The 27,171-nt window shown below is 37.0% G+C and overlaps 1 protein-coding gene across 1 annotated transcript in view; it reads left to right on the forward strand.

Moving 5' to 3' along the window:
- The window catches only part of RIT2 (Ras like without CAAX 2), a 177,169-nt gene that overhangs the window by 92,812 nt on the left and 57,186 nt on the right, over positions 1-27,171 (forward strand). The window lies entirely within an intron of this gene.

Genomic DNA, 27,171 nt, shown 5'->3' on the forward strand with positions numbered 1-27,171 from the left:
ATATAGATGTTCAGCATGGAAAAAGATTCACTCAGGATCTTTGTGGCAAAAAACCTGTTTTCACTGGAAGTTACCAGCCATTAAATGCAGATTATTATTTTTTTCGTGAACGTACTAGATTTAATTAAAGGTTTCTCAAACTCAGACTGAAAAAAAATCTAGTTAAAATAGAGAAATATGTATGAGATTATCTTTGCCTGAAAAGCCAGTGGCTTGAATCCACTTTGATTTGTATACAAAATTTGAGCCACCACCACCCATACAGCAGCAGATTTCTTTGACTATGAGGGCATTGACTGTGGCTCTCTCAAAGTCTTTAGCAATCTTTGATCACTCGTTTCCTTTGGCTTCCTCTCTGCTTCCTCCTTGCTGTTTGAATTGATATGTGTGTGTGTGTGCAAGGCAGTGAGTTAGAGAGAGACCATCTTAAAAATGGCTTGGTTGTGTCCCAGTACTGAATGGAAAATATCCTTAATCTCAGTCAGAAACTTCGAAAAGAGGAAAAAAGATTTTCCTATATGGAAATCTTAAGAGGCTCCTTATGCACACTACAACTGCTTTCAAATGACTGACTTCTGTGCAGACATATGTAACAATTAAATAAAATAGTGTTTTTCAGTTCACTAGCATCTGTGCTCACATGATCCTGTCTACTCTTTTCCACTTATCCTGTCATTCTTCTCCCCATTTCTTTTGTCTTCTTTCTTCTACCTCAAGAAAATCCAAGGCAGTGTTAAGCCTGAAATTAATCCTGAAGATCTGATGACGTACATTTAAAACTTCACATCTGTTTCCAGATCGTTGACTTTCTCCCTAAATCAGACTGTGACAAAACCTTAATGGTGACAATCCAGCTGCAGTTTAACACGCAGCTTGAGGCTTCAAATAACAGTGCCATGTGCAACATGCAGTACAATCTGTGCAGCTTCTGGGGTACTTATGTACCAGATGGGGAGGGATGTGGATTCAGTTGTTCTGCTGAGAGAACAGGACATTGCACCTGATCCCAACAGAAATGGGATATGATTGGTTACCTACAGTAGATGGGGGTTTCAGGAATACTCTATTCACAATGTGATATGAAGACTCTCTTCCAGTGAGTGATCTTTGGCACTACCTCTTTCTGATCTTACGATTTATTGGGCTTTTATATTTTAATCACTGTCAATGCATATCAAAATATATGCCCTATTTAAGTGTTTTACGTGCTCCTTGAAGATCTTGTCTGGTCTTCAAACAGGAAAATTAGTGTGCATGAATATCTGACTTGGGTATCACAAACAGCACTCAAGCTTATAAAGGGCATGGAGAGGCTCTTGGGAATGACATTAGAAATCATGTCTTTGTGATGTGACAGACACAGAAAAACCTGTTATACAAGGTTGTCACTGAAGATTCTGCCTGAATGTGTATCAAGACAATTCCAAATAGTGGTCCTATATTTTTTAAAAATCTTTCAATGAGCTTTTAGGTCTTCAGAATCTTTTCCTCCATAAGCCCTCTACAACTCTCAACAAGTATGGCAATGTCAGAAGGGTTTTCTCAAATATTCTGCAATCCAGACTTTGAGCCATGGGACACCCTTACATCAAAGCCTAGTAAGATAATAAAATGCAGATCTGCTCCTTTGAATAAAGGAGTCGAATATGACTATGTCTACATAAGCAAGTAGTATGAACCAACAGGAGCAGAGCTGTAGAACAAACCATTTTATTCTGAAGTCCACATCTGGGGAATTTATTTTTAACTTTGGACTAACTCTACTCCAGGGCCATTGTCTCCATGAGTAGTTGGTGCCGAGATGTACAAGTTGTGCTCCTGAAGCATTATCTTCACTTAAATTTCATGCATAGTTCAGGTCATGTTCTCAGAGACCGCTCCATGATTGAAAGCAAAGCATGGTTAAGTGGAGATGATTAGGGGATACTGCTCAGAATGCCTCTCTGACCTGAACTAAAGCACTAGTGTGGGGGAGGTCATCTCTGTGCCCAGCTTTAAGCGCATGTTAATGGACTTCGGCAGCTTGTTATTTCAGAACTGGGATGTGAGGTTGTGCTGTATGTTTAACAAACACTGAAATAAGTTAAATCTATGTTTACTTGTTAGGTTAAGCAATATCTAAGTAACTTGATGAACTGCGGGAAGGTAAATTGAAAGGAATCTTTTCAAGGTCATGTACTGTAGCTACAGCTTCATTAAAAGCACTTGGATGGTCAAGAGTAGTCGCCAGCTAACTCTGGGGTGACAGACAGCAACGACCTGATGATGTACAGCATTAACATATCAATGAACAGTGAGGTACACAAACATACCAAATTCAAACAACTGAGAAATAATGGGTGTCAGAACGCAATTAGCCAGATTGGAATTTGGCCAGGGCACCAGGGCTAATATTGTTGCTTTGTCTAATGACGTTTTTCTCCTATGAAATTCATTAAAGGTACTGTAATGTTATTCATGGTATTTGGAAACATAACATTAAGTTCAACATTCCCAGGCATCATTTCCATTTAATGACAATTCCACAACAATCGGACAGGCTGTAGTAGCTCGGTCAGACAAAGCTGTTGTTTGAAATATGATCCCCTACACAATACAATTAATGATGTATGTTGCTTGCCTCAAATCTATCAACAGGACTACAAGAGTAAAACTAATCTGCAATTAAAATTTTGTGTTAGGAGAAACACTACTGAAAAAAAACCCAACAAGCTTATTATTTTTAAATGCTGTTTTTATTTTCTGATGGCTTCAGTGAAACTACTGTTGTCTTTAAGTATGCCTCTCATTTTTAACCTCTTAAGAGATGGCTTTGTCTGTACTCCTTCTTAAAGCAAGTTTTAATTACATGCATCAGCCTAAAGAATAAACACTTTCCATTTTCTCTGAAAGAATGTGGGGGAACAACTGTGTAAAAACTGTGAGGAAAAAATATAATAACTCACTATCTTGATTTGCATATCCAATCTGTTGGCCAGGCTCCCTCCATCCTCCATTCTCTTCCACCCATTTGTACTGCAGCTGCGTCTGGTCCTTTCTGACCTTGTTCTGTTTTGTGTTCAGAGATTCACTGGGAAAGTGAGTGGGCATGAGTGGTTAAGGCATTCATCTGTGTCCATTCCTTCATTTTTAGCCATTGCTCTAAGAAATATTTAAGTAATATATGTATTTTATCCCATAGCTCTTTGATGTAAAACATAGAGCACTAAGTGCTTGATTAAATACCATTTTAATTTCAGTGTTTTCTAACATTAAAGTCATTAGATTAATAAAGATAGGCTGTATGTCTTTTCATGTCGTTAGAGTTTCAGAAACACTTAGGACCCGCTGATATGAATATAAAAGATACTTTTACTTCAGGTAAGCTTTGTCACTTTACCCCAGATGAACATCTGGTTCTTACTGAAGTTTAAAATCTGTATAATAGATAAATATCTAATTAAAACATATTAATCTTTAAACAATACAGTAAACAACTGATCTTATTTGAGCTCATGCCATGCTAATGCTAAATTGCAGCTTTTAATTAAAATATTTTATAATAAAGACATGTCGCACTGCTGAAAGGTTGTTTGAAAAAATATCCATAAGACTTCGCCTACTGATCATTGCAATATATTGCATTCAGCAATTCAGAAGGGAACTAACTACATAAGCTCTTTTGAACAATGTGCTGTAGCTCTGAGCTGGAGAGAATAGATACTTTCTAGCAGCTTTTTCAAACTTTTAATGTGGATGTGAGAACCCCTCTGGAAATTCTACCTATGTAGAAATTGCATAGCCTTCATGGAGCAGTTTTTCCTATACGCTTTTGTTTGACCGCAGAGGAGTAAACTGTGGGCTCAGTGAAGTCCATGGATAACACGTTGATGTCCATTGAGTCCAAGGTTATGAGGGCAGCTCACGCTTCATTCAGCTCTTGGCCTCTCTGGGAAGCCTGTCATCAAAGTTGTTAGTTTTGCCAGTACAGTCCTGGTCCTGAACAGAATTATGCAGTTGTTTATCCTTCCACACATGAGTTGTCTTCTTGGATTCAAGCACAAATCTGAGTAGGAGCAGTGCTTTTGAAAGCATTTTCTTCCTTCTCTCTCCCTCTACAGCCTCCTTCCTTCAGTAGGAAATATGAAATAATATGAAAACTGTCTTTAACATGGAACAATATCTTACTTGGAGTGCAAATTAATTACAGGGGCTTCATTATATTTTCTTTCTAAGGTTTTATTATACCATAAGATAATTCTCAAACCAGGATTACAGTGGCTCAATACATTCCCATGGTCTGAACCAGCTGCCCGCAGAACATTCTCACTTCGATGAGGTTTTACTCTGAAATTTGTTCAAGATGAGCTGACTGGTTATCAGATACCGTGAGCATCACCTTTTGGATTTCTCGTTTTGACAGTTGCTCTATTTTCATGCTGGCTTCTAAAACCTTGAAATATCTTTTGAGTCTGAGACAGCTAATGTTTTTTGGTTTGGTTTGGTTTTTTAACTTGTTTTGTTTTGGTTTCTTTTGTATGAATAACTGTTCAGTATATTTCAACTATGTCAGTCTACACCTTCTGGTGCCTGGCTGAGACACTGAAAATACTTAAAGAATATGACATTATATTTTATTTTCATTTTCCAGTGCATGAATATGAAGCACTATTTACTAGATGCTCTCTTACTCAGATTAGTCATGAAATTACAGTATTCTGAACTTCTTACCTTAGCATCAGTCTGAATTCCTTTGCTTTTTGGTTGAACCTGCTCTCAAATTTGTAAATGTCCTTTACCACCAGCAGTTCCATTTTCTCTTAAAGACATTTGCATAGAAGTCTGTCTACCGAAGACTCTTGTTTTCCATTTATCGGGCCAGTGCCCTACCAAAGAATGAAAGGTTTCACTCTTTCTTCTGAGCTTTCTAACTGCAAGTCAAGGGAAATGCATTTTCTACTATTTACTGACAAAGAATAGTGTACATCTGAGTTAACTATAGACATGGTAAAATGATTTGACTAAATGAGTTGGCCAGATTCTCTATAAAATCCATGCAGAAAAACTGGATTTATCGCATAACATAAAATGAGATGTGTCTGCCCATGAAGACGTCTGTCTTTCAGTTGACTGTAGAGGGAGGCACGGTCAATTAGCTTCTTAGCCTTTATATAGCAATACTTGGGTGAGATGAAGACTAACAGAATTCTTTATGATATCCTTTCAGTTGAGAATCTAAACTTACTGATTCATTCTATTGTTATTGTTGCTGCTAACAACAGAGTAGACTTTTGAAGCATGCTCAGCTTGCCTTTGGTTTTTGAATGAATAAAATCTAATAAATAGTTATTCTTAGGTGGTGCTTCATTCTAAAGATCAGTGTGAGCTGTGATCTTAAAATATCTTAGAAGTATTCAGGTGGGCTTACCCTAAATAATGACTACAGAAAACATAGTGGTATCCTTAATGGAAAAAAAGCCTGAGGAGAATATGGCACAGAAGAGCAAATTCTTCAAAAACTATGTATTTGAATGTTGCAATGAATTTTTAGATTAATTCATTAATCCATCTTGATGTCATCTTGGCTGTTAATTTTCCATCGACATCCATGCAGTTCTATTTTTCTAACATGAATGCCTGCTGAAAATGAATTATATTTGTATGGAGTTGCCATGATCATTTACATTTGCTTGCCTACATATTGCCTTTCCCCCATGACATCACATCATATTTTTTGTTTGCTCTTCAAATTCTGAATAATATAAGTCATTTTTGCTGTTTTGATGGAGTTATGACAGTTGTCTGAATATTTGGAACTAAAACCACTGAAGTTGTCATGATGTTTTATTATCTTAGAAATCTGTCAAACCTTTGATAATCACTTTCTTACATTATCAAAACATGTGTCTGGATTCTGTCATGTTCCTCTACACCTCTAATTTCTATTTATTTTTAATAGATTTTGCTTTTTTGACATTTCTTTAACATCATTCACTGTCCTAAGAAGTCTTCATCGTTTAAATAAAATCTTTTTAGTGGTTGCCCCACTGCACCCCCACACCCCCCCAAAAAAGGTGTGTGCTTTTCTATGCCAGTGCAATTGTAGGAGTCAGTTTGGCAGTTGTAGTCTCTTGGAAGGAAATTCTATTATTATCAACTTAACTGTCTCTAGCAAATATTCATTTATACATAGTTTACCTCTTTGTCATTACAATGCTTTTATATTTCCACAAAACCCCCCAAACCACAGCTTCGTATGACCCAGGCTGCAGTAAATGCAATCAGACATACAGAGAATTGCAATGAAACTGTTGGCTCATTTCTCGATTCATAATTGTGATAACCTCTAGTGATCCATCCAGTAAGCCCTGTAATCCCTTCAATACAGAGAAGACGACATTTGAAAGGGACTAAGATGCAGATAAGAAGCTGCTCTATAAGAGAAGAAACAACAGAGAAACAATAGCTGAACTGCACATAAAAAGCATTTATAACAGAAAACCTGGATATTCAGAGATAAAACCAGAAGCAACTAATTGCTTGTAGCCAACAAAGGACATTTAGCAAGGGGTATGCACTAGGGATGGTGCTTCAAGGTCGCTTCACACCTAGGGATATTAAACAGCAACACACTTCATGTTGTTTTAAAAGGCTCCCAGTAGTTGTTACGTCTATCTGCGTTACCTTCACTGTCCTCCTCAGAGATTTTTGTCCTCCCCATGTACCAAATTCTGACTTGGTGTGGCCATGCTTGACTTCAGTGGGAGAATGCCTTGGCGGAGAGGTGTGAAGCTACAGAGATACTCTCTCACCTCTTTTCTTCTTGATCTAGATTGCTACTCAAGGTGAAGTTGGACTGTGAGATTTGTCTGGTTGGTCTGTAAATTGGGAGATAGCTGTTGTGAAGACTTTAACGCACTCTTCGTTTGGTAGCCATGCCAGCAGGATCTTTCTTCTTAACTAAAGCACGCAAGTGCTGTTGGAACACTGCCCACACAAGACTTCTGCAAAACAGCCTTGTGTAGGTCTCGTTTGTGAGTAAGTTCAGGATGCTGTTGCTTTCCTTAGAGCCTCTCAGAGGGAAACCCCTTGGTTACACAGTGACCACACAGAGAGGTACAGCTTGCAAGGAAAACCACAATGGTATCATTTGTTGGGTGAGTAGGGATTAGTTAGTAGCCTGTACAGATTCCTGTGTTGGAAGGCAAAATTTGTGAGAAAGCTCATTATCCCTGAAGAACTTCCACATTTCATTTTTCGCCAGCAGAGAAAGGTGTAAGGAAGGAGCAGTGTGAGACTCTCCCTCCGGTTCCTGCCCTGCTGCGGGGGCAGTGCTCCAAAAGTCTGGTTGCAAAATTCCATTTTATTCATTTTCACTTTATTTGCTGAAATCTTCATTGTCCTGTCTGTGAATCTTCCTCTTGCACACTGTACACAAGCCAGGCATCAACCTGTTCTTAATGCAGAAAGAGGAGAGACATGACCATACCGCATCAGGCAGTACTAATTGGGGCACAGTTGTGCCTCTCCACCATCCATGCCTGAAGCAATATGACCTCCCATCTCTCAAGATTTATCCTCTCATTTTCTCCACAGGGGCACATAGACGTGAAAGAGAATGGCATGCAATGGGAAGGTACCTTTTTATATACATGCTGCTATTTTTACATCAGCAAAATCAAGGTTTCAGCCTAACTCATATATTATTTACTACAGTTCCAGTTCAGGAAACTATTTAAGCATACGCTTAATTAGAGTGGAACTAATGTGTATTCTTCATGTTAATCTGCACTTGAGCAAAGATGCTGTCCTGAAAGCGAGACAGTAATGAGCAACTTTGTAAAAATGAAAGTACCTTGGCAAAGTAGCAGATTAATATAGGAGACAACATTTACTGAGTGCATTGTTTATATAAAAATATGAATTCCTGGTAGCAAGGATAGTCTGCTGTGTGTTTTTGCAGTAGTAGCTCAAATTACTTGAAAGAAGAAATTTTGCCAGAATTTAATTACAGCTCATCATGGTGTCACAAATAATAAGAGCTTGACCTAGCATTTAAAGAAGATTAATCAGTTTAATCATCTTTGCTTTTTGAAGATTTGCTTGTCTTCTTGTCTTGACTCAGTTTTGTTTTTTTTTTTTTTCCAAATGAATTAGGAAGTTAGATTTGTTTTTATCCAGATCTAACAACTTGGCTAAGAGTAGCAGCATGTTAGCTTCACATGCTGGGATGTTGTTTAAGCTGTGTAGTCATGACAAGCAAAAGAAAAAAAACAACCCAAACCCCAAACCCCTTACCCAAACAAACCAATCTGAAAAAGAAAATGAAAGGGAAAATACCTCTGTGTTATAGCCATTCAGAAACTTCCAATCTCTCATCCATAGTGTCCAAATTTTACAGTAAAAAAATCTATGTGTAATGGCAGCTTCTAAATCTCTGAGTAAATTGTTTGATATAGCACAGTTAATTCAAGAAGGTCCAGGAAATTACCCATGATAAAATGACATTAAAGCACATTACTACAGTTGAAACTCAAGATGTTAAATGTCTATAAAATGGCACAATTCAGGTTTCAGTGTTAGTCATTATCAGTATTAATCACACAGTTTTACTGATCAGAACCCCAGTCCCAGTCTGGGAGTCAGGGTATGGTATGTTGTTTATTTGAAATTGGAGTTGATACAGTTTAATATCTGCATCCACCTTGTTGTGATGGGTGTTATTTGAAAAAGAAAAAAGCATGGGCTTCCCTTCTCCCATTGCTGCATTTATTTTCTCTGTTGCTCAGGGAATGTTCTTTCCCTCTGTTTCCATCTATGTCCTTTTTACCACCTACTACAGTCTAAAAAGGTTAATAAGGAGAAAAATAAAATGTCTTGTCAATTTTTTTAAATTGTCTGGTACAAGTACTGACACAAATGCATGGAGTTTTGTGTGTGCTTGTGTGTGTCTGCATGTTTTAACACGATAATCTAACACCAGCCATGTGCTCAGTTTAGGATATTCATCAGCACCACGGGCCACCCTTTGGGTAATCCTGTCATATATAGTGAGTTGTTGAAATTTTGAATTTGCTTTACATCTCCTCTGAGGTGATGGGGAAGACAGTGTCTTTACATTTAATAAAGTTTGTCATTACCAAAACTATGGGATAATTCTTCCATTCTTTTCCTAGCTGTGTCTCTTACAATCTCTTCTTTCATTATGATTAAAAAAGTAAAACTTGCCTTTGTTTCTGAGACTCCATTCATTTCTACAGCTCACAATTTCTTGGATTTTTAAACCTGAGGAATGCATGAGATAGATATGTTTTGTTGGGTTTTTTTCCTTCTTTGAAATCTGAGTGATATTACCCCAGGCATGCTTAGTCCTGGCCCACTGAAGCTACGGACCAAACCTAGTCACCTTCCTATCATTGTGTCCAACCTTCCTAGCAATTGCTTCAAACCACACATGAACTATTGCCACAAAGTCCTGGTCTATTTTCCAGTGAAGTCCAGCACAAGGTTTATGTTGCAGGTGATCAGCCTGGGAGGTATGGCCAGATTCTCAGAATTATCTGGGCATTTTCACTTTGTGAATCCTGAACCGATGCAGGAATGTGGGCTTCAGGTGACATTCCTGATCAATTTTGCTCTCTTTCTTAACATGTTGTATGAAGAAAACTGCGTGTATTTTCTCTATTTAATTAAAAATAGATTTTTTTTATAATAGGTTATTTAAGTTAGGAAGGGATTGCAGGTGGTTGTGTGTTTGGTGGAGTCAGAGGAGAAGGTGGAAGAGCAGGACGTTGGAAGAGGGAGTAGAGAAGATGATCTGTGCATTCCTTGGAGTGAAATAGGCATTGAGCATTCATCAGACCTTGTAGCATCTGACTTGATTTGGGCTACAGACCTGTGTAGCTAATTTCCCAGCGCACCCCACGGAAGAAATGTTGCTTATAGAGAAGTTGTATTCCCTTTTAATCCCATTTTCTTTCCCATCTGAAGTGAATGATATGATTTCACTGATGATCCTTGTGACTATAAGATGACTGGTGATGCCCATTAAACTTATCAGGATTGTAATGCTCTCAAAACCAGGAGAGGGTTAGAACTTGAGAATAGTTTCATTTGATTGTGAGGATCTGCAGTTGTAAGAATCCCTAAGATCTGTCAGGAAAAAAAAAAAAAAAAAGAGGAATGGGAGAGTTATAGACATCACAGATGGGTGAATGAAGCCTGAAAGTCCTTTGGGAAACATCAGGCAGGACTTCAGACATGGTGGCAGCTGCAAAAAAAATCATTCTTGAGCCCCTGAATAATTATTGCATAAGTTTTTAATATCACCATACTTGGGAATTTTGAGACAAAGAATATTTCACTGCTACATCTGATGTCTTTGCTTTTGCTAGGGTTTTGTACCTCATTTGATAAACATTTGAGCCTTTGACGAGGAAGAAGTGAAATGTGGGGAGGGTTCATAGGTCTCAGTTCATTAATTACTGCTTTTCCTTGCTGTAAGCATATGCTTCAGTCTTCTGCGTTTTATTGGGAGGGAACCAGTCCCAGAGAATTGTGTGTAAAGATAATTCTTAGATGAAAAGTGTCCATATAACTTATAAAAAATCCAGGGAAGTCGGTTGTATTTTGTTGTTCAAACTCCGTGGAATCTGGAGTCTGAAGCCATGGCTAGATGGGATGATGGTAAAAGAAGTGCCCTTGTACTCTCTTCTGAAAATCTTTCCTGGCATTCTTAGTAAAAGGGGTGAAAAATTTAAAGGTAATAAGAACTGAATTTTCATCTATGTCAATGCTCTCTCTTTCGGAGGTGCAATTAGTTTTTCAGAACATGCTGGACAAACTCCCATTGTTTGTACCACTGCTCTGTGGAGAGAAACAGTGCTTCATTCTCCAGGGCTGTCAACCTAGCACCGTTTATGTCCTTTAAATTCAACACAAAAATTAAAAAATACTGCTTTTACTAATTTTGGAACCGTAGCACATAAAAATAATTTTATATTTGTCCTGATTGCCTGACATTTTCAATATGGTACATCCGTAAAAGAGAAATTGCTTTTTATGGAGCACAAGTAAAAAGGCCATAAGGGAAAGAGAAGGTAATTAATAAAAAAATTTATAAAAACCTATAGAATAGTTCTGATAGGAATTTTTTTATTACCCTTTTGCACTTAAGTTAAAGGCTTACTGTTATGCCAAACTTACCCAGTAGTATAGAAATCTTCTTTATTTTTTGTAACTGGTAAGTTCCTTAACCTTGTGACTAGAAAGCCTGCTGTTCTTTGGAAGTATATTTCATTAAAGCAAAATAGGATTGGAATGGCTATTTTCCTTCAAAAAGTGAAAACAGAAAGAAGCAGCAGAAAAATTCATGTTATTGAAATCTCTGGCAGAAAATAGTTGTGAAAAAAATCAGTGATATTTAGAGAGAAAATAAGCACAACGCAGTAATAAAAAACACCATCCCATGCTACCTGAAATTAAGTAATAAGCTGTTACTCAGAAACTCCATCATGCCATTAGCCATTAAAATGTATTAAGCCTTCTGCTTCTTCAATGTATGGTTTTATTTGTCTAGATAGTGATTGGAACTAGGCAGATGATTTAGGACATCTCCATTTTGCTGTATTGATGAGAGTATCAACAGTGCCTATATCATATCTTTTTTTGTCCTGTTTGTGATTCTCATTGAAATTCTAAGGTCTGAACAAAGTCAGTAATGTTCTGTCTTTACCTGCCTCCATATCTGCGATTTTATCTTGATGGATAATGTAGCTAAATGAAAGGATTTTGTGATATTTGTATTCTGAACAATCACAGAAAAGATGGACAATGCTGAGGTGACTTTGAATGATAGAAATATGGGTACCTAAAACTGAAAAATGGGATTATGACATTAAGTTTAGTTCCCTATTTATATCCGAATAAGAGTGATGGTTATAGAAGATCTGCAGTCTGAATATAAGCTTCCCAAAATTTAGAATTAGGACTTCAGGTCTGAGGGTTTCTCTAGTAGGCTGTCTAAATTCAGTACTTGGGCAGCTTATAAAAATGCTAGGAATGAGAGGTTTTAGAACTAACTGATAATATGAATGGTAACAAATCATCAGGAACAGATGGTATTCACCCAAGAGTTCTAAAAGAATTCAAGTATAAAATTGCTGAACTATTAACTGTGCTTAAAATGGAATCAGCACCAGGGAAATGGAAGATGGCAAGTTCAGAACAGTCCAGGGAGCTACAGACCAGTAAATGTGAGTTTTGCTGAGCAAATTGATAGCTACTATAAGAACAGAAATAACAAGTACATGAACAAATATGTTTTTACAGGCAAAAGTAATTGGTTTTCACGGAGGTTACTCATGCCTAACAAGTCTTTTTGAGTTCTTTGATTAAGCCAACAAACATACAGGGAACAGGGTTCCAGTTGTTATATTTTCCTTAAATTTTCAAAAAGGTTTATGTGTAATAACAAAAATAAGATTGAAGGAAGACATGTCACATGTTAACTGTCAAAAGGAGAAGAAGCAAGTTAGGACTAAATGGTGAACAACGAACAGAGATTATCATTGTAACTCTGTGTAGATGCAGACATTCCTGTTTTAAATATATCCATTAGTAACTGGACAATAAGAGAAAAAATTTTCAATGTTATTTAACTGTTTTGGGTAGTAAAAATGACAGTTGACCTTGATGAGGTTTAAGATTAGTTCTTAATATGTTTAAAGCCTGGATGGTAAGATGAAATTCAATGCTGAAGACTGGAAAATAGTAAAACGAGAGCCATGACAATAAATACATGGCAAAGGTCTGTAAACAAGCTATCACCATGGAAAAAAGTCGCCTTAGAATTACTGGTGACTGATTTCTGTCAGCCCAAGGCTCTATAGGGCCAAAAAGCAAACTGGAATGTTAGCAAGGGAATAAAGAATAGAGCAGAACAAAGCAAATGCTACATGTCATTAAGCATTGCTTAAATACTATAAGAAGTGGTAGTGTCCTTCGTTCTTCTCACAAGTGATACAGTAGAATTTGAAAATAGAAAAGTAAGTAGGCAAAGATGATCAGGGGTACTAAACAGCTTCCATATGTGGCTACATCAAATAAATGTTGATTTAATCAGAAAATTGGGAGAATTTTGACATGGGGAGAAAAAGTCAAGGAAAATGTGAATAAATAAAGAATATCCATTGTTTCTAACAATACAAGAACTGGGAAGAATTAAATTAAACTTGACTAATCAGATTATACGGTAAACAAATGGAAATGCTTTCCTACACAGTGCATAGCTAAACTATGGAACTCATTGCTGCAGGAATTATAAATGTAAATTTTTTCTGATGGATTAAAAAAGTAATTCAGCCAGCCATCCAAGGAGTGTTAAAGAAAAACATGACATTTCTAGCTCAGGAAGTGCCTGAGCCTTAGATTCCCAAAAGCTACAAGGATATAGCAGAAGAAGTATTCTCTATGCTTGGTCTACTTTCATGTCCTGTCCCTAAGCAAGTTGCTGCTGTTGATGATGCCGCTGGGGACAAGAGAGAACTGTGGGTTGATTTATTTAGTGTCACTGCTCTTCTGCTGTGACTTGTATAAAAAATGAACCATAACAACAAATTTTGATAGGGCAAAGACACAGAGGTCTCATGAAAACATTCATTTACATAAATATTTACATTTACATACACTCATATATTATACATTAATGTGTACAGCAGTATTAACATAGTGCTAATATCGAATAATCACTGTACTTACATTATGATCATGATTATTATATAATCATTGAGATTATATGATAATTATGCTAATGATTGTTGGTACTTGGTTTCCACTGGGACTCTGTTTTTTCTTCTTTGTTTCTTTTTCTAAGGTACTCTATTTTCCAAGCAAATCTTAGCTTGAAGCAGAAATCACTGGATAAAGATGTTCAGTCTGCACTATAAAGCAGTCCAGAACAATGGTCCCAAGAGTCCTTTCTTTTCAAAAGTCTATGCATCTTTTAATATTCTTTTATTTTCTCTTTAAGTGCAGGGAGATTCTTAACAGTAGTCACATTTACTAGAATAGTTTCTGGAAAGGAATATCAAAGAATCATCAGATGATGACAGCTAATTCAATTCAAACAAAAGGTTTCCAGAAACTTTTCTTACATGTGTGGTTGTATTCTCTAATTTAATGTACATATTAAATATGCACATAAGAGAGGAGTCACAAGAGAATCGGGAATGGTGTCAGAGATACAGCCCAGGAATCCTGACTTCTACTCATCAGATCAAACACCAGATAATGTTGTCTCCCTTGTGCATGATTATATGCTTTGTGTCATTTCACAGCAGAAAATAACAAGTAGTAAGGGGTGGAGAGATTCACTGATGCATCTGAGGAGGCAAGCTCCAAAGCCTAAGGCTGACATTGCCTTTCAAAACAATTTTGGCTATGAGTGCTTGCAAACAGATGTCAAGCTGGGGAAAAAACTGATCAGCAGTGCCACTAATTTGATGTCCTCAATGCTTCACTAGCTGGATGATTTCCCATCCTGGACTACTGGCCCATTAAACCTGTCTTTTATTGCGTAGTCATAAACCTGAATGACAGAAAATAAATAATTAAGACTAGTCAAATAGAAGGCAAAAGATCTACGTGACCCCATTTGTCTAAGATAGTGAGGGACAAATTGGAATCTGAGGGCTAATATAGGGAAACATAAAAAGTGTTTGTTTTCTGTAGCACAGAGCTGAGATGTTTATAGCAATGTGGGGAAAACACTAGGTGCATAGACAGAGCTATTATCCCAATTATCTGACGTGCCAGGAAGGAAAAATCGAGCATATTTCCTGTGCTCTCAGAATTACACTCACCTTTCTCCCAAGAAGAGGAGCCTGGATAAGATTGCCTTTGAAGCTGGATGTCTAGTGATGGGGCATTCTTAAAAGATTAGGCTTGTGTTTACTTTGAGGAAAAATCCTTGATTTCTGATACATATCAAGAGGTAATCTGAACTTTCAGAGCCAACATTATTGAATTGAAAACCTTGCAAGTTCAAGCTTACACTCCCCATAGTTTGAAGTACTTGACCATTATGCACAGCTAGAAATAAGTGAAGAACAATGTCCTGTTATGCTTTGTCTTTCTTTTTAATAAACTGTATAGTCTATAATTTTAATATTGCTACTTTCTAGAGTCCTTCTCCAAAGACAATGAAATTCATGTAGGGCTTTCCTTTAACTTCAGTATACTGAAAGTTGGAGCTTCAGCAAGTCAGAAGTGATTCCAGTTGAAATAGCTACAATGCTATTGCTCCTTCAGTCAGCAGGAATAATGAATCAAGTCAGCAGAACTGAATCTCCAGTATCACATTGCATAGTGGGATGTACATAGTTACCAAATTAAAAGATATAAATATTTTATTGCCTTTGAGCTGCACCTTTGACTATTAGAGAGGGTTGGCAATTGCCACTTCGTTCTCATTTCCCAAACCTGCAAACACCATCACTGCATTCGATTGTTCCGGAAGGGTCTGTAGGATTTGAGTCATTATCCTGGTGTGAAATGCTGCATTTTTAAAAGCAGGCTACTTTTGCTGAATAAATGTTAATATTTTAGGCAAAGTCGAGATGCTCATTTTACTCTAACTACGTATTTCTTTATGCAGCTTATTTCCCTAGTATTTGCCATCCTGTAAACTTTTAATCGGATAAACTCCAGATATATATTACAGTATTTATTTGGTTATTGAAATCCAGTATGAATTTCTGAAGTTGCTAGTCATACCAAATAATTGCAGGTATTTACAAGATGTACTGTCATGTACTGTAATGTACTGTAATGTACTATATCTCACTATTTTTTGCCTTAGCCTCTCGAAATAAAGGCAGGAAAATTGGATCAAGATTGATGAGTTGGGCCTTAAAAATAAGTCTAATCTAGTACCTTGGAATTTTAATGACTTGTGATTTTAATACTGTTTCTGAGACTGTGTAGTCTGAGGTCAGAGTCTGTCTTTCATGAAGTATTTCTGTGGTATCTATCTATAGCAGAATGATCTTCTGGTCAATATAAATGAGGTACTTATGAACTGGCAGCAGTAATATAACTAACTGTTTGTAATCTTGCTTCCTCCTGCAAACATCTCAAGGAGTGAATTGGCTTCTTTTGGTTGCACTAATATTTGGATCCTGTGTGAGAATTGCACCTAGTAATCCCATTTTCAGAGTTCCATAAATTCTGGTAAAACTGAGGAATCTGTACAACTCAGTTCAACAAAAATCACTAGATGTGCTGTTCATACAACTCCGGAAAGCCTTCTTTCCTAAGAAAGAGTTTCCCCCAAGTATTAGGTGTCACTCCAGGTTAGGTGAGGCTTTTCTGGAGGCTTTTCTTTATTTCATCTCTTAATACTTGCTTAAATGGTGAACTGGAAATTGTCAGAAGATTTCAGTAATAACTAAAATAATGTTCTTTTAGATTGGTCGTGTTGGAGTCTGTTACCCAGCTGTTGCCTGAGTCCTGGTTTACTCAGACATGTGGGTAGCGTGGCTGTTTCCATGACTGATCCACAGATTTTGTTTTTGTGGCCTTCATTCTAATCAATTTTATTAAGAATCGGTAGATAACTGTGGGTGTTTCGCTCAAAAAGATACACTTAAAAAAGCCTCCAGCAACAATAGACCATTAATGTGGAAACTGATAAACCTTGTCTGTAATTTCTGTTAACAAATTTCTAGTTCTTCCTTTCATTTTTTTCTTTTAATTCTTTTTCTTTGAGCTTTCTCTTGTGTTTGCTTCACAGAAGCTTCATTAACAGGCAAAGCCTGGAAAAAAATCAGATTATTTCTTTTTAATAGAAAAGAAGATTAATTTGTTGTGCTGAAGACAAAATAACATTTTAATGATAATTAGGGGTATATAAATAGTTTTCAATAAGAAAGATTAATGCAGTTTTGATAACCATTATAGGAAAATATTGAGGACAAACTGCGAATACACTGGCAGCACTGATTTTATGAACTCATTTTATTTCAATTCTTGCTGTCATACAATACAGTATCTTTGAATGTTGCAGAAGCATATATAAATTTAATTTTCTACACAAAATAGAATAGTTAGGAATATGCAGTGAAATATGTCTGAACAATTATGTAAATTGTTGTGATTCTTAGAAAACAGAGTCTAACTAAGCATTTAAGTTTTACTGTGATATTTTTATTATTATTATTTCAGCTTTAATGGAGGCTATTTTGTGTGTGGGTGAACCAGAAGATTATGTTGTAGCTAGCAAGAATGTTAACATAATTCTTGGTACGCTGCATTAATAAAACAAGTGTAATGAGCCATAGTGGTGTGCAATATCAGGTCAATGTGAGAATTAAGCTGCAAGTAATTATAATACTAAGATTGGTTGTATTCTAATTATCCTATGGCTAATAGTACAGAGATGATTGGCTGAAACCAAAATTATTTGGGCTGGAGTAGTTTTAGTATAGATGAATATTAGCTGTTACACTGTCATTGTGCTTCCATGAAACAATATGGTCATTTGTTTTTCTGTAAAAAAACATACCCCTCAAAGAAGCAGTTAGGTTTTGCTTCTAAATTGATATGAAAAATGTTGTTAGATTATGAGAAGCGATGACACAAAGTCCCTGCATTTATTCTAGGTTTTATGGTGTAAGTAATGTTAAGCAAATTTGTATTCCCTGTATCTCGTAATGCAAGAACATGTCTGAAAAAATGATCCCCATGAAACTAGTAATTACCAGAGAGAAGCAGTGAATAGATACAGTTATAGTCTGAGCACAAATTGGACACCAGTCTTGAGTGCAAACTTACTTCACGCACAAGCTGTTTGAATGCAAGCTTATTCACAGCTGGGAACTTTAGGAAGATTTCCAGGCATACTGAAAAACGGTGGGGGAAGAGTTGGGGTTTGTTACATTAGCACATCGACACTAACATAAAAGGCACCGTTAGAAGTACACCCTCACTGGGTAGTATTCCCCTCATCTGCTTCCCCTAAGAAAGCTATGGTTCTGCTGTATAATTTGATCTGGTCTCCCATTCCCTTGTTGTTCAGGAGGAGAAACAAATGGTTTGTGCAATCAGATAATTATCCATCTTGTTTAGGAATCTTTTCTTGGGATGTGGTAAATACCTATCTGACACTGACTGTTTCATTCTGATGATTATAAAACACCTATGACTGGTTCAGTCTTAAGGGCTTTTAGGCACTTTTATATAATACATCTGCCTCTAAGGAATATCACATGTTTAAGAGGATGCAGAAAGGTCAGCCCCTTGGGTCATCGCTGGCATATGTCAAAATCGTGGGTTAGACGATTTAAAGGAGTTAGTAGAAAGCCTCCTTCACACAGCTCTTTCGATGAGAACATCTGGATTACACCAAGCTGTAACTGCCCTACGCTTGGCATCCAGATATAGAGAACCAGGTTGGCAAAGTATACTGGACTTTGGTTCTCTTTCTGGCTTATGATTTTGGGAATAGAACAAACACAGTCAATGCAGGGGAAATTAAATAAAATAAAACTAAAAATACGGATGGATCACAAGTCTGTCCTGGGGGATATTAGCTGTGGAAGGGGTCTGATATTTGAAAGCATTGTATGTTCTCTGAATTAGATAGGTTTAGTAAACCAAACAGTTTGGCTAGGTGGAAATTTTGCCCAAAGGAAATGGTTCCTAAAGGGACCATTCTGCAGAGGTCCCTGCCTCCCTGCCTCATCCCCAGGAGCAATTAACAGAGCCTGTCTTTGTAGTTTGTTACTTTGACTAAGTATGTAAATTTATTTCTTATATAACTTTCACAACAAATAACATCCTCAAACAGCTTTTATCAACAGTGGAATTTTGAGCAAATTTATCCCTCTTTCTCACTGTAATTTATCAGTGAACACGCTTTTCCTTGCATGAATCTCTTTATTATTCAAAATCTCCATAAAGATAAGAATGCAGTTTATTTTAGAGATTGTTCATCAATTTTGCTCCAGGACTATTACAAAGAATACTGGCTCATCATAATTTGCAATTCATGCTGCTTAATGGATTGCATCACTCACAAGTTTCTGGTTCTGCTTCTTGTTTATTTCCCCATTAAGAGACTTATAAGCAGGAACCGAAGCAGAAGCAGACATCCATGTCCCCACTGCTGGGACCTGGGGAGATACTGTCCTGCTAGGCTCCTGGCTCATTTTGAGAAGCCTCACAGTGGAGATTACCAGCCAATTCCCCTCATTTTCTAAGCTGATAAGGATCCAGATAATAAGTTTTCGACAAGCAGGGAAAGTATTCACCCATGAACAAAATCTTGCTGTTGAAGTAAATGTAAGATTGTTACATCCATCAGTGATCTGAAGGTAAAAACCAACACTAGGCTAGTTACTGCTGTAACAAGGCAGTGCCTTTGCCAACACGAGGTAGTCCCACAGCACCTTAATGAGGTGAGCAGAGCGTAACCAGCTATGGGAACCAGAGCTGGTTGAGTCCAGATCCTCAGATGAGTCTGTGATGAAGAGGCAAACCCAAGGAGAAGAAGCCAGGAATAGCTGCCACAAAGTCAAGGTCTGGATCAGGTCTGGTGACAGCAACCAGCATCAGCCACAATCCAGGGATCAACAGGCAAGTCCGTAGACATGAGGCCATTTCACATGCAAAATTATCTAACAGGAAACCTTCTATCAATAAATTACGGGTAAGTTACAGGTAAAACCATATTCCAAAGAGGAATATACCAGCCTCAATGTTCTGATCTGTTTTTTAAATTCTCCAGCTCTTTGAAGAGTCTAAAATTAGTAGCAGAACTTCTTAGCACCTTAGCATATCTGCATTCAGTTCAGGAAGATTTCTAATGTGTAGGTGGTGTGGGTGAGGAAACTTCTTGGAGCACTTTGTGACCAGCAGGATTGCTGTTGGGTTTCATAAAGGTTAGTGAAGCTGGGAAAAGGATCTTCGACATCTGCAGTCAAATCATCTTTCTCTCCTCTGTTTTCAAACTTATTTAATGCACTAGAATGTGAATGATCCAAGTCGTTACATTACAAGTATAATAAGCAGTCATCTAGATTGTGTGTGTTGGGGCACTGGGTTGAATACTAAGCAGGTCTGTGGAAGGCAGACATTTGTTTTATGGTTATACTTTGCACATTTGTAGTATTTTTATTGTTTCCATTTTTAATGCCGATTAATACCTATGTCTGAATCAAAATCTTTGCAAAGAAGCTGTAACTTCTGTTGTATATAGTGATGATTTTATTTTCATTCTGTATCATATACTGTGAAAGTGATAGTGTAACTTCACTGGAACTATGAAAAAAACATTCAGAAGGGATTTTTTCCTCTTGTTCTTTCCAAGTTTCCTTCACAGTTCTGTCTTGTTGATTAACACAATACAGACAGCATCAATATTTATATTTTAAAGACAGCTATTGAGATCTATGTGTCTCTGGCTCAATAATATGTAGGTCCTGGGTTTTTTTAGGACAGTGGAAATGGAATTTAGAAACAGATCTGGATTTACAATTAATGACACTGGCTACGCAATTCCATTGCTTCGCAATTACCTTAGAAGAGAGAGTCCGTTAGACTTGTAGGTACACCCTGTTTAACATAGACTCAGAGGAATATAGCTTTTCTCCAGAAGGAGAGTCACTTTTCTTGTCATTTAAGAAAGAAAACAAAGGGAAGAAAAGTATAAAGAAAATTCTGCAGTCTATATTGCAGATTAAGGGCTTTTCACCCTAGTAAAACTGGTAGTTTGTCACATAAAATTCAATTCAGGTTAGTGAAATGAATATTATAGAGCTTCCATCAGGATATTGGTAACAAAGAGCCATTTGGTTTTATTACAGACACAGAAGACCTTCAGTTTTTCGACAAGCGAGGTCTGGATCTGGGTCTGCTATACAGTCTTCTCCTCTCGCCAGACAACCTCTGTTTTATATATGTTCTATAGAAGTGATAATCTATAAGGCTATAATCAGCTGGAGTGATGTAGTTACGTATGCATGCATTAAGCAGTGCAGTTTCTACCATTTACTAAATTATTATTAGCAAGGATTTCCCCTCTCTTCTTTCAAATGCTAGCAAATTAACAGAACATGCCTAAACTGTGTGGTTTCAAAGAAACATAGCTGAGTTTGCCTAATTGCAAGATAACCAGACAAAAGGTTTTGTCTGGGAATGGTATAGTTTCATCTACATGACACCATGTCCTGCTTTGTTAGCATCTGTATTTAGATTCCAGGTGAATCTTTATTATTGCCTGACTACATGCATCTGGCAGCATACAGAAGGAAGCTGATGTCCGCCCAAGTAGCCATATCCCCTATATTGTGCTCACAGGGTCAGATCTTAAATTCACATCCCTTAACATTGTTAGTGTTGGGACTAATCTCTCCTAGCTTTGGAAATCTAAAATGTAGAGCTCTACAGCAGGATGAGTGGCATCCTAAAGAGGATCTGTGAATGAACCATATGTGAGAATGTTGATTTCTTTTCACTGATAAAGAGAAAATGGAGTCAAGATGACTAGCTCAGGTGTAAGATTATTATGGTTTATGGCAGTTGAAAACCTCGTCTATCTTAACTATTCTTAAATAGTTAGGTAGGACTAGGATATGTCCATATAAAAATCCCAGTGAAAATGAAATTCACAGCAGCCCATTTGTCAGAGTCTACAGGTGGAAACTGCTGTATTATTCCTCATGGAGCTTTGTGTTTGTATTTTTGGATGGTGTGTGTGGTGTGTTTAAACAAAGCAATTGTAAGAACACAGCACAATAGGTGTTTAATCAAAAGCATCTGTAATAGACAGAGATAAATTAGGGAGATGCTGAGTGGTATATGCAAACAGTTTGTTAAATAGGATCAGAAATAATAAAACAATAAAGTGGAAATCCTTTGTGGCTAATTTCCAACCAGGTGCACCTATGGTTTAAGAAGGACAGTGATGAAAATTCTATTCATTGTTTCCTACAGAACTTTCTTGCAGAGGCAATCACCATGTGGAGACATAACTAGTTTTTAGGAAAAGTTCCACAGATGTGGATAATAGTAATAAAAACAACAGTGCATACTTATATTGAGTCTAACATTTGGGAATCACAAGCACTTCATAAATACAGTGAAAACTTCCAAAACCACAGTAAGGAAGTTGTATAATAGAAATAGGAATTCTTGTAGGTCAAGCAGAAAAAACATTAGGTTTCTCTGTTAATATTTAAAGTGACCCTTGAACTGTCTGAGGTTTGCGTGGACTTCTAATTAGAAGGTTTAAGCCAGCAAAAACCTCCATTCCAAGGAACAGAGTTTGCTCTTCTCTGAACTGTTTGTGATGTTGTGCAAGTAACAATTATGGTTTTTTTATTCAGTGTCCAAATTGAAGGTGAATAAATTATTTAGAATGACCTCAAAATTAATAATTTTTGAAGATTGTATCCAACTAAAAGTGTACATCAAATGAGACATTCTGACCAAAGTGAAAACTGTTTTGCAGCACTTCCAAAAAAGTTAAAGTTATGGAGATGTCAGTGTTGCATCAACCTCACACTTATCCCCTTTGTTGCTGGCAGTCCTCGTAGGATCACTATATGAAATATGGATGATCTGTATGCAGGTTCTTTTCTTTGCTTAATTCAGAAGACAGCCTTAAAATCTCACAGTTTGCACAGGGGCAAAATGGTTACAGGGTTTGTTCTATTACAAGGATATATTCTGAGCCTTGAGATGAGCCTCAGAATAACTGTTTTAGGAATCTGAAGCTACATACACTCTTCAATAATCATAGGAAATGGGTTATTCCATAATAATTTATTTCTTTAATTTATTAAGTTATTTAATTTCACTCCTTTCCAAATACATATTTATGTGACTCTCACTGATCTATTGTCTGAGTGGCTTCCTGTAGTACAATAAGCAAAATGTTCACCATCTGTCACATGTGGCTCATTCTCAGCACAGGAGTGATATACAATCAGCTAAGTGTTTTGTTTTAGCAATGCTTTGTTTTATTCAATTTTTAAAATACATTCTGCTTTATATTTATCTTAGAAACAGTAGTTGAAAGAAAAATAATCTCGATCTTGGAATGAAACATGAGATTTCAGTTTTAGATCCTTAAAAAAAGTTATTCCAATGAGTTAGTTTTAAGAAAGCTTTAGATAAAGCTTTGTTGTTGCTGGAAAGAAGCTTAGTGGTGGTTTAAAAATCCTTATTGCATTTGAGAAGTAAAGTTATCATCCGCAGTCCTTATTCAGGCACTTGAGATAATGTTTCAGGTACTGTACATCTGGGTCATTAAACACCTTGGGTATAATATCAGAGATTGTGAATATCTCTGACAAGGTGATGTCATGTGCTAGGAACCAGGTCTAATGTAATCCTTGTCCAAGAAAGACACATACCTATCAGAGCATGATGTTTGATGACTTCATGCCAAAGTTTACTGCAGCATAAGCATGAAGTGGGAACGTGAGTTTCAGCTATAAAAACCTGTCCCTGATTTCCCCAACGAACGCTGTGCATGGCCCATCAGAAATCGCACAGGTTTGTTTAACAGGTAGTCTGATCTTTTAAATTTAGTATATGAGATGGGCTGTGAAGCCTTTGAAAGGCAGCTGTTACAGATGGTTTTACACTCAGTGGGTCATCACTTGAGTCTTGACTAGACAAAACCCTTCGGATTTAGCTATAGCTAGAGTTATTCTTGAAAATCTAGTTAGGTAAGTGTTAAGAAATGAGGTGCATGCCTTCATCAGTGAGAAGCTAAATAAGCATAATGCTTCTGCAGCTATACTGTCTCTGTGAGGCTTTGCCATCTGACATATGGATTTACCAGGTTTCTCAGAACTACCTCAATACTGAAAGAGCTAAACAACAAACCTAGCTGGCTAGAAGACGTGGGGAAAGCCTGGGATTTCTTCAGGTTCAAAAAGGAGTGATAGTGGTGTGGGGCTGGGAAAGAAGGGGAGACATTCCTGTTTAGAAACTAATTCAGAAATGAGAATCTATTCTGGAATCAATGAAAAGAGGCCAAGAAGCAAATAGACAGAGGGAGAACTGGCAAAAGCCATATTTTGTTAGATCTTAAATAAAAGAAATCAAAGTAAACAGTAAAAAAATACTAATCCAAGATAAATGACAAGAGAATGTGAAAGAACAAAGTGGGATCAATCTTCCAGAGAGGCTGTGGCTGACACAGCATGCTGTTGAATTGTCACCCGAAAGTTAAACTAATGCCTTGTTTATGTTTCAAAGGAGATTGTGTTGAAAATGAGCAATGGCAAGATGTGTGCTGGAGGTGATGGAGTGGAAGTGAAAGTTGCCATAGTCAGGGTTAGAATTAAATCTTAAAAGTAAAATATCTTTAAATCAGAAGAATTGGACAATGCACATCCTAGAATTCAGAATGAAATGGGAGATGGACTTGCAGGTCTGGTTCAAAGGGGTTTTTAGTAAATATCTTAAATTGTATAACAAACATGGTGTCTGTGCTTTAAGAAAAAGAGCCAAGGGAGAGCATTCTGTACACTTCAAGGATAGTAGTCTGACTTCAATTAGTATATATAAGAAAGCAAAATATTTTGGAAGAGAAATTCTCAAAATGAATTGACTAAAGCAACACTATTTGATGATCTAGAAAATACAGTTGCCTTCAAATTTTTTTTCTGTTTTGTAAAACAAAATACAGTAGCTATTTTACATATTAAAGAAGGTATCTTTTCTGTTTTCCTTTTTTTTATGTTTTACATGAACCTAATTAAATTACAATATTAAACTGGTTACACCAGGAGTCCATTAAAGATGTAGTTACCTTCTGTGGTGAACATAAAGAAGTTAATACTCATTCTGTTTAAAGAGTTAAAAGGAGTTAAAATGTATAGGAAAGATCATTACATATCATGAGCTAATTTTCTAACCAAAGCTTAGCAAGTGACAGATTGTTTAAACTCCTCAAAGGTTTTAGTTTTGTGCTCAATAATTCAGAAATGAGAGCGGGGTTATGTTGATTTATAATTTGCTACCATCAGTTTTTTCCAGACAGAGAATGCTGTAGTATAGTATCTGGCCTTATTTTATGTTCTTTCTTTCATGTTGTGTTCTTCACACTTGAACCTGAAAGGAAAATAATAACTCATCTCCAAAACTGACCCTGCTCCAAGCACAGCTGGGTTTTCTGCTCAAATCACCTGAGAAATGAAAAAAGGGATATTTCCTCCTTGCGATTGTTTCAGGATCTTAATTTTGCAAACTTCTGTAACTGCTTTCATTCCACAATGTGCAATTATTTTATAGTTATCATTTTTGTTGGTGGTGGTTTTTGTTTTTTGGGTTTTTTTTTGTTTTTAAATTGAATTTTAATAACTGAATAGGTTGGTATTCATGTTTTGTATAAAGCATTGTTGGGCAGACCCAGATGTGGGAAGTAGAAAACCTGTATTTCAGGTTCACCTTAGTCTCATGAGTTTTTACCAACAGTTCTCAAGTGTTAGGAGAGTCTGGTAAACCCGAATAAACTGTGGTCAAAAATACAGAATTTGTGAATTAAAAAAATGTACAGAAAGACAAAACTGTGTAAGGTCATGATTAGATCTTCAACTGGGAAACAGTCTGTGCCAGTATCTAGGCCACGTTATCTCATTGTTCTTATTACTTCCATGCCACATTTAATGATATAAATCTCTAGGGGTTTTTGTTTGTGTACCCGTAATTTGCACAAGAAAGGCCTTCCTCCAGGATGACTGGGAGATCAAGACCGTGTCATATAGTTCTGGCAAAGTGATTTCCTTATTCTTTTATTAAGGTTTTAATTATCACAAATGAATGGAATCTCTTGATGTTTTAAGTGTTTTTAATATATTCAGCCCTCAGTTGGATATTCTCTATTTTTAAATGTCACATATAATTTTATTTTTTATCAGTCAAATCTATAGATAGATAGGGTTTCATTTTAAAGCTTCCCCCCCCGCCCCCGATCAGCTCCTGAAGTTAATATTTCTTGCAAAACAACTAATTTTTAAAAACACCACTCACGTTCAGTTAGCTAGTCTCATTAAGATTATCTGCTTCGCGTGGCCACTGTGAATATCGTTTGTTCTAATTATAGAACGATGCTTCCTGAACACACTGGCTGTGTCCACTGTACGCTGAACCGCCGGGCAGAGGTCTCGAGTGCGTGAATTCAAGCTGGCACAACCAGGGACTCGGTGCAACAGTGGGTCGAGATAGTCACCTCGGTTTTGCAAGGCGTGCGGGTTGGTTAGCAGTGAATGAGATGACTAAATCAGGCAGAGACCATGGGGATGCAAGTCCACCGTTCCTTGGTTTTGTGATAAAATAGTAAATACATTCTGAGGTCCGCTGCATGGGGCAGAGGTTTCCATGCCATTCCATTAACAGTCAGTGTTGCTAGTATTGCTGGGTAACAGTAATCAAATTAGCACATTATCATCTCTTTGTGGTATATACCGTTTTCTGTGTCTTGCTCATTTTGCAGTCAACTTTTGCTTCATTGATCACTATGTTACAGGACTCCCATTTTAATGGACGATGACTATGCGTAAACACAAATAGCTAATTAAGACGCCAATTCAGGGAGCTCAGGAGTGTGGTATGCACCCAGTGTTTTATAGAATAACCCATTGCACATTGCAAATGTGCTTTTTGAGTTTCTTTTCTTGTCTGTAGTTGTTTACATGTTCCAGACCTCTTGTGGAGTCAAGTGTAAGGGGAAATGCATCTTTGGAAAGATGTGAAAGCACATCCTCCTAAGAAGTACCAACATTTACTGACAGTATTCCATCCTCCGACCCAAAGGGTATTATCTCATTCATTCTCACTCTTTACCGTATGTGGACAACCTTTGGCAACTGCAGAAGACATATCAGTGAAAAAACCCCCACCCTGTGACATTGGATTCCGTGATCCTCAGAAAGCAGGCAGTAACGGCATTCCTACTCCCGTATTTCTGAATAACTGTCTTTCGGGTGAATAGGCTGAAGATTTAGCCTTCTGGATAATGATATGGGTTAGCTGTTCTGAAATCTTCAGGCAGATTCCAACTATGCTTCCATTTGAAAAAAGAATAATGGAAAAGAACAGAAAACATGTAAAATAAAGAGATTTTCCTTCTCTTAGGAATATAATCAGCATACACAGTGCAAAAGAAATTCCAATTAC

The sequence above is a fragment of the Haliaeetus albicilla genome, chromosome W (assembly GCF_947461875.1).
Source record: "Haliaeetus albicilla chromosome W, bHalAlb1.1, whole genome shotgun sequence".
Taxonomy (NCBI): Eukaryota; Metazoa; Chordata; class Aves; order Accipitriformes; family Accipitridae; genus Haliaeetus; species Haliaeetus albicilla.